The sequence below is a fragment of the Camelina sativa genome, chromosome 6 (genome assembly GCF_030686135.1).
Source record: "Camelina sativa cultivar CO46 ecotype springtype chromosome 6, ASM3068613v1".
Taxonomy (NCBI): domain Eukaryota; kingdom Viridiplantae; phylum Streptophyta; class Magnoliopsida; order Brassicales; family Brassicaceae; genus Camelina; species Camelina sativa.
Window position 1 is genome coordinate 14446734 of NC_141885.1, and position 6928 is coordinate 14453661.

Sequence of the window (6928 nt, forward strand, 5' to 3'; positions counted from 1 at the left end):
TACCAAAAGCCACCATCCTCTCCCTCCCTTGCCTCCGTCACACGAGCTGGTCAGCCACTAAAATCTTGGTCATCAGACCTATCCTTTCCTACGTCCATAAAAGGAGGTGTAAACAAATATGTTTGCTAATTGGAGCACTCATCCCGTCTCACTAGGCTCAGTTCTACAATCTTATCTAACAAAGGGCATATTCAATCGAGTCATGCAAGTCAAAAAATTCACATTGGGTAGTCGCCTAATTCGTTTAGACCAACCACCTTTCATATTGCAATAGAAATCATTAACCATTAACCATGACAAGCAATCAAACAAGATAAAATAACCGCAAGTCAACAGTCCAACCATGGAACTCGGCCACAGTCACGCACTAACCTTCGGTGCTAAACTCTTGGTTCCTACGCCCAATTCTGATCCCCAACTCTACACGGACAGACCAACATTGTTATCAACCGATGTATCAACCATAAACTATCAACGGTTCAAGATGGGAGAACACTTACAGTTCTCTTCTCGATCTAGACTTAGGATTCTCTCGGCCAAGGTCTATGGAAACTCTTCTCTTCTTTTTGCGGCGGTTTAAAGGTTTTTGCGAATACTCTCGAGAGAGTTTAGGGTATATTCTATATATATAGGGTCGACTACCGCCTCGAGTTTCCTCGAAACGATAAGCCCTATCGCTCCCTAAGTTCCCATATTTTTCGCATCTATCCTTATCCGATCAACTTTTCCTTTTTCGTGAGTTTCCATTTCTCTCGGATTTACATTCCTGTGAGTCGGCTTAAATCTCCGCAAGATTTCTGAGTTCCCGGGCCATCCATCGGCCCATAGTCTAATCGATCCATCCTTGTCCATCGGCCCAATCTGTTGTTCACCGACGCGACCATTTCCGGATAGTCCTAGTTCACTATCACTTCCACTATCACTATCACTATCACTTTCACTATCACTATCATCATCTCTAGGACTTCCGTTCCCACTTCCCATTCGGCAACTTACATGCCTGCATCATCTACATGAAAGCCAAGGGTCCCGTTATTCTTCAATTCAAACATCTGCTCACTACTTTGGTAGTCTCGAACTCTCCATTCTTCGGACTCATGGTCAGTGCCCTTCTATCCCATTTATCCGTCCCACGTACGTCCGGATACCGTCCCAATATCCTCCTACTCAATACCGAGGTTCGTACCAAGTACGTCCTGATACCGTCTTGATGACGTTCTAATACTATCATGGTGACTTCCAATTAGCATACCGCTATCGACCCTCTAGTTGTACAGCTATCGACCCATTAGTGTACCGCTCTCGACCCTCCGGTCGTACTGTTATCGATCCATTAGCGTACTGCGATCGACCACGCCTTACGTATCACGTACGTACCAGCTCTCGTACCGCGTACGTACCATCTCTCGTACCGCGTACGTACCAACTCTCGTACCGCGTACGTACCATCTCTCGTACCATGTATGTACCATCTCTCGTACCGCTGCAGCGGGTCGTTACAGGTTAAAGGGTGCCTATGCCGACTTAAGGAGTTCGGCCATAGCGGCTCTCTCTTCCTTGGCTCTGGCGAAATAGATGGACCTATGAAGCGCGTCGTCGAGCGACGAGGGTTGTCGAATAGTGAGTCCTTCTCGGAATTTTGAGGTGTACCACAGGCCGTGTCGGACGGCCGTCAGGGCAACCTCGTCGTTTAAGTTTGCTATCCTGGCCTTCGTCCTTCCCCTGGACTAGAAGCAAGAGGTTCGACTCGGTTACCTTCGCATGGAAGAAGACATAGTACTGTTTCAAAAATGCCGAGGCGAGTTGGTCAAAGTTGTCGATGGAGTTAGATTCAAGAGAAGAGAACCATTCCAACGCAGGTCCGACAAGGTTCTCGGCAAAATAGCCGCAATAGCCGGCCTCGCACTCGTCATCGGTGTGGTAGGCTTTGGTTATTGCCAATCTGAATGCGCGTAGATGTGCTCTGGGATCCAAGACTCCCGCATATTCGGGAAAACACAGCTTGCCCACGTCCTGAAGGTGAACTTTTGCGATTCGATTGGTAAACGGGGTACGGCTCGTTTCTGCGATTGTGCGATCTATATCTGGGGCCGCGCTGGTGGCCAGATGGACTTTGGAGCGTATTTGGGCCATTTTGGCGCCAGTCTTGTTCATGTACTCCATGAGAAATTGGGCGCTTACCGCATCATTCCTTGGCGGGTTGGGGAGGCCATGATTATTGGTCAACGCGAGACGGGGTGTCCCGCTAACGAGTTCCACAGTTAACGTCGGGTTTACCCAGACCAAGGATCCCTGGGCGCGCTGGGAATGGTTGCATCTGGTGCCGCTGAGCTCCCATACCCAAACGATGGCTGGTCGGTAGGTCGTGTGCTCGTATTATCGTTTCATCCCGACAAGCTTGGAGCTCGGGGATGTCCAAAGGAGACAAAAACGGGTAACGTTCTTACCCCAGGTGGTGTAACGGGGACCGCTGCAAAGTCCAAACGCGTCCGAGGGAGCGCTCTTTCCGTGGAATCAGTGAAGAAAGTGTCTGAAGGACACGCGTCTCCCTGGCAGAGATCAGGATTTGAGCGGAGTACGAGCTCTTGCTCATGCCACTCGATCCTGCTCATAAGAGCTTGATTTGTGACGTCCTGAATTTGAGTCTTATCGATCAAGATGGCGAGCATTCCCCGTATCTCGGAGAGATTGGTTGCGCCGTGCACCCCCGGATCGATTTGTTCTGTTATTTTCGGTACGGGGCCATTCCCGAGACACGTGGGTGTAACCCCAATGAGGGCCCCTTGGTTCGAGCTGCCGAGATCCCAAAGCGAGACGGGTCTCTGGCGGGTGAGATCTGAGCAACCCGAGGAACCTAGGTCCGGTGTTTGAGTGTCGCAAAGCAGCGGGTCTGTCCCGGATCTGATCGAACTCGGGACCTCATGCCCGGACTGGATTTGAGTTTGCTCACCCTGTGAGGGGGCGTTGCTAGGGACGAACCCCTGGTGTGTTACTGGTGGTGCGATGTCGCTGGTCGCGTCGCGGCCGACATGTGATTTTACGCTGGCATGTTCGCGAGTGGTTTCTAGCATGGTTGTGTTTGTTGCAGATGGATCCATTTCGCCTTGATTTCTTCAAAGTTTTTTTGAGAATAGAAGAACTAAGTTGGCAGAGGCGGCGTCAAATTGTTGATATTAGAAACAACAATTTAAAGTATTTAAGTGTCATATATGATCTGGGCAGGCTTTCGGTAGAAATCGATATGAACTAAGAAGAAACAACGAATTGGAATTGAGATTAATATATTCTTGGTTGCTTAGTAGGAAATTACACATGTGTTCTCTTAACCAAAACTCTAGTATTTATACGAGAATGGTTTCGAAACTATCTCCTCCGTATACTCGGAGATCTCGCCTCGCAATCCCGTGATCTTTTCCCGGGTTTGATTCGACGTTCTTCCCCGTCGGATCTCCTTACTGGGCTCGCAGCAGGCCCATTACCGCATGCAGCATTCACTTCCTAATGGGCTTCTCCTACGGGCCTATCAATCGTCGAAACCCAACACCAAAAATTACTAACCAAGAATGTACCTCTCCTTTGATCTTGTATATTTGATTATTTTGTAGTATACCTTCCACATTCATTGACTATCATCATGAAATCAGAGCCAATAATTATGGTTACAAAAGCAAACTGTATGGATGGTTTTGTGTATGATGAAACAGAGGGAAAATAAATGATTCCCTTGAACACGATAAAAAGAAAAGTGGCTACAACTCGCACTTGAATATATGTAATTATTAGATTAACATACCTGATGAAACAGTAGTAGAAGGAAAAAATCTCCAATGATGATAGTCACAAAGGATAAATTGGCAAACGTTATAAAAAAAAATACAAACTCACAAAGGATAAATCGGCTCCAAACTCTAAAAGTAAAACCTAGAAACTGGCTTTCAAAACGAATGGGAATTCGCATTCGCCTTTCTCATGGACGATTGTGGACCCTATCTCAACCATTTGAAACCGTTAAATTGTCGTCCACATGTAAGTTAGCGATCGTAGTTGCAAAATCGCTCCCAATAGTAATATTCAATTTTTTTCTGCCAAAATAATTTTTCTGACTAGTGAGAAGCACACATAAAAAACATAAATCTTTGATATTTGCAATACCTGAAAATCATTTCTTGTGAACGTTCTTAAAATTAATGAAAGACAAGTTGAATTTTTTTGACCAAGGAAATAGCAAATAAAAATTGCATTAATTGTCCCGTAGAAAACATCTTTACTCATTCCTCAAATTGAATTTCTTTTTGTAGAAACTGGGACATGTGCTCACGTTTTCATAGGACTGACTTGGTAAGGTGCTTTGCTTGAATAGTTCAAAGGACTTTTGTGGCTCCATTGGTTATAAACTTTATTTATGGTTCAAAAAATTGGGGCAAGGATTTTGTTTGGGAAGTAAGAGAATATGAAGAGTTCCCATGAGCTTTTGTTAACTGCACTTATAGCAACTTTTGCTAATTTTCACCTTGTTCAAGCTCAAAATCAAGAAGGAGATCAGCATATTAACGTTACAGTTTTTTTTTTTAATAATTAAGAGATTCTTAGTCTAGACCGGTACGTCCTTTCATGTTAGAGACCAAAAAACTTTATATAGTCTTCTTTCAAATGCCACTCAAATCGGCGAACTCTAAGCTTTGCCTGATAGTCTTTACTTTTTTAAATTAGCGTTCTTAGTTTTCTTATGGATGGATGTAGTTAATTGAAATGTTTCTACGACTATAGGATCATATACCCTGGTTTGCAGAGACATTTAGAAGAATTGATTTGTTTATCTATGTCACCAAAGTGCAATTATCTTTTTGATCAACGGTCTTGAGAGAACTTCACATTTAAACTTGTTTATGCTGGAATAGTTTCAGAACTGGTGACCTTTTGGAAAGTGATTATCGGAACTGCGCAAGTGTGTAAGAATAAAACAAATAAAAGAACATGTGGTGATTTGTAGGCTCGGTAAACAAGTATTTAAAACCTTCCGCGCGTAGCAAACCAGTCGTCGGATATGGGTGAGCCACGGACCGGGACTAAAAGAGTTGGGTCCATAGGCCGGGAGTGGATATGGGGCCCACTAAAAGAATCGACGGTTGAGGTGTTACATATATGTTGGAATGGTTGTATGCTTTAGAGAAAAGGAAGATTTTATTTTCTAGAAACTAACACTTATTTTTTGGGCTAATAGCACTATTAAGGCCTTGAATAGTAATAGACTTTAGCATGGTTTTTGGTTTATTTTCCAATAAACTTCTTAGAAAATGTAATTTCCATAAAAAAAGATAGGAAATCTAGATTTTGAGAGTTTTTACAAATTCCTTAAAAATATTCTATGAGTTTTTGAAAGTGATACGAGATTTTATTTATTTGCGAAATCTAAAAACAAAAAAAAATCAAAAAAAAAATCTTGAATCTAAGAACGAAAATCTATAATACAAAAACCATTTAAATCTTTTTAACTTTCATGGCTTAAGATTTAATTAGTGAAAATCTTGTTTTTAACTTGTATAGGACAATTTTATCATTATACATAAAAGAATCTATTATTATTAATATGCAATCATATATCGATTGATTACCAAGAGCCATAGCTCAACTAGTAAATCGTTAGTTAATATGCAAAGTTGCATACATAACTAACGATTGATATATGATTGCATATTATTAATATGCAAACATATAATGATTGATTACCAAAAGCCTGAAAATCGTTAGTTCGAGTGCTTTGTGGGACGAGACAATACAACTGCTCTAGTCTGGGATGTACGGGCCCTAGACCTATAACCTCTTAATTATTAATATATATATATATATATATTGATTTGTTATGAAATATATAATTTCTCGGGAGTGATATATCATGATTTTTATGGTTTTTAACCATGATATTAGGAGTCTTTTATAGCCTTTTGATTTGTTTTGTAGGATGTTTTAAAGTCTTAACAGGTTTTCTAGGATTTTGGCAATGAAATGAGCAAAATGGAGCAATTAGAAGGGATTTTGGAGCAATTCAGTTAAAGAGAACTTGGAGCCGAGGAAGGATGAGAGTGTCGATCGACACTGCCTTAGCATCGATCGACACCATGTTTAGCCGAGAGAGAAGCAAGTTTTGGAAATTTTACAAATCAGCCCCAAAGTTTTCCATATTTGCATCATTAGTCCATGACGTGTTTTTGGACATATAAATAGTATTTTTAGGTTTTAGAAACCCTTAAGTTTTATTATAGCAAGTTATTTTCTAGCAGTTTTTTGAGAGAGAGAGATATTGAGAGCTTTTGGGAGAGAGAGATCTGAACAGCTTTGAGAGAAGAATTCATAAACTCCCTCTTTATTCTTTTAATCTCAATTGCTTATTATTCAGAATTATGTTTTGTTCTTCATTGAATATGTCTGAGTAGTTTGTTTGTTAGGTTCAGGGTTTTTCACCGAGATTTTATGATTTATTAGATCTGTTTATTTAGGATTCATTATCTTTCTAGATCTTCATCATAGGTTGTTCTTCATATTAATCCTTGATTGGCCATCTAGAATTAATAACCTAGGAAAATAAATTGATATAAGAATATAATTGATTTTCCTGATAAAACCTTTTGATGAGCAAAATTACTTCTTGGAAAGAGATTTGATTTAGTAATTTTGTGAACAATGTAAACTTGTTTTTAAAGCTGATTTTTAATCTAGAATTTTACAAATAGATTTGGATTTTCTGGTTTTAAATTTAGATAATATTTGCAGTGAGAACTGATTTATTTTACAGACGAGTTTAGAATTCTAGATCTGATTTTTAATTGTTTGAATCCTATTTAATTATTGATTTAATATTTTGTAATTTCCTAAGAAATTCCCTGGACATAGCTTTTTGATATTCTGAATTTGCAACAGTTTTATTTAATAT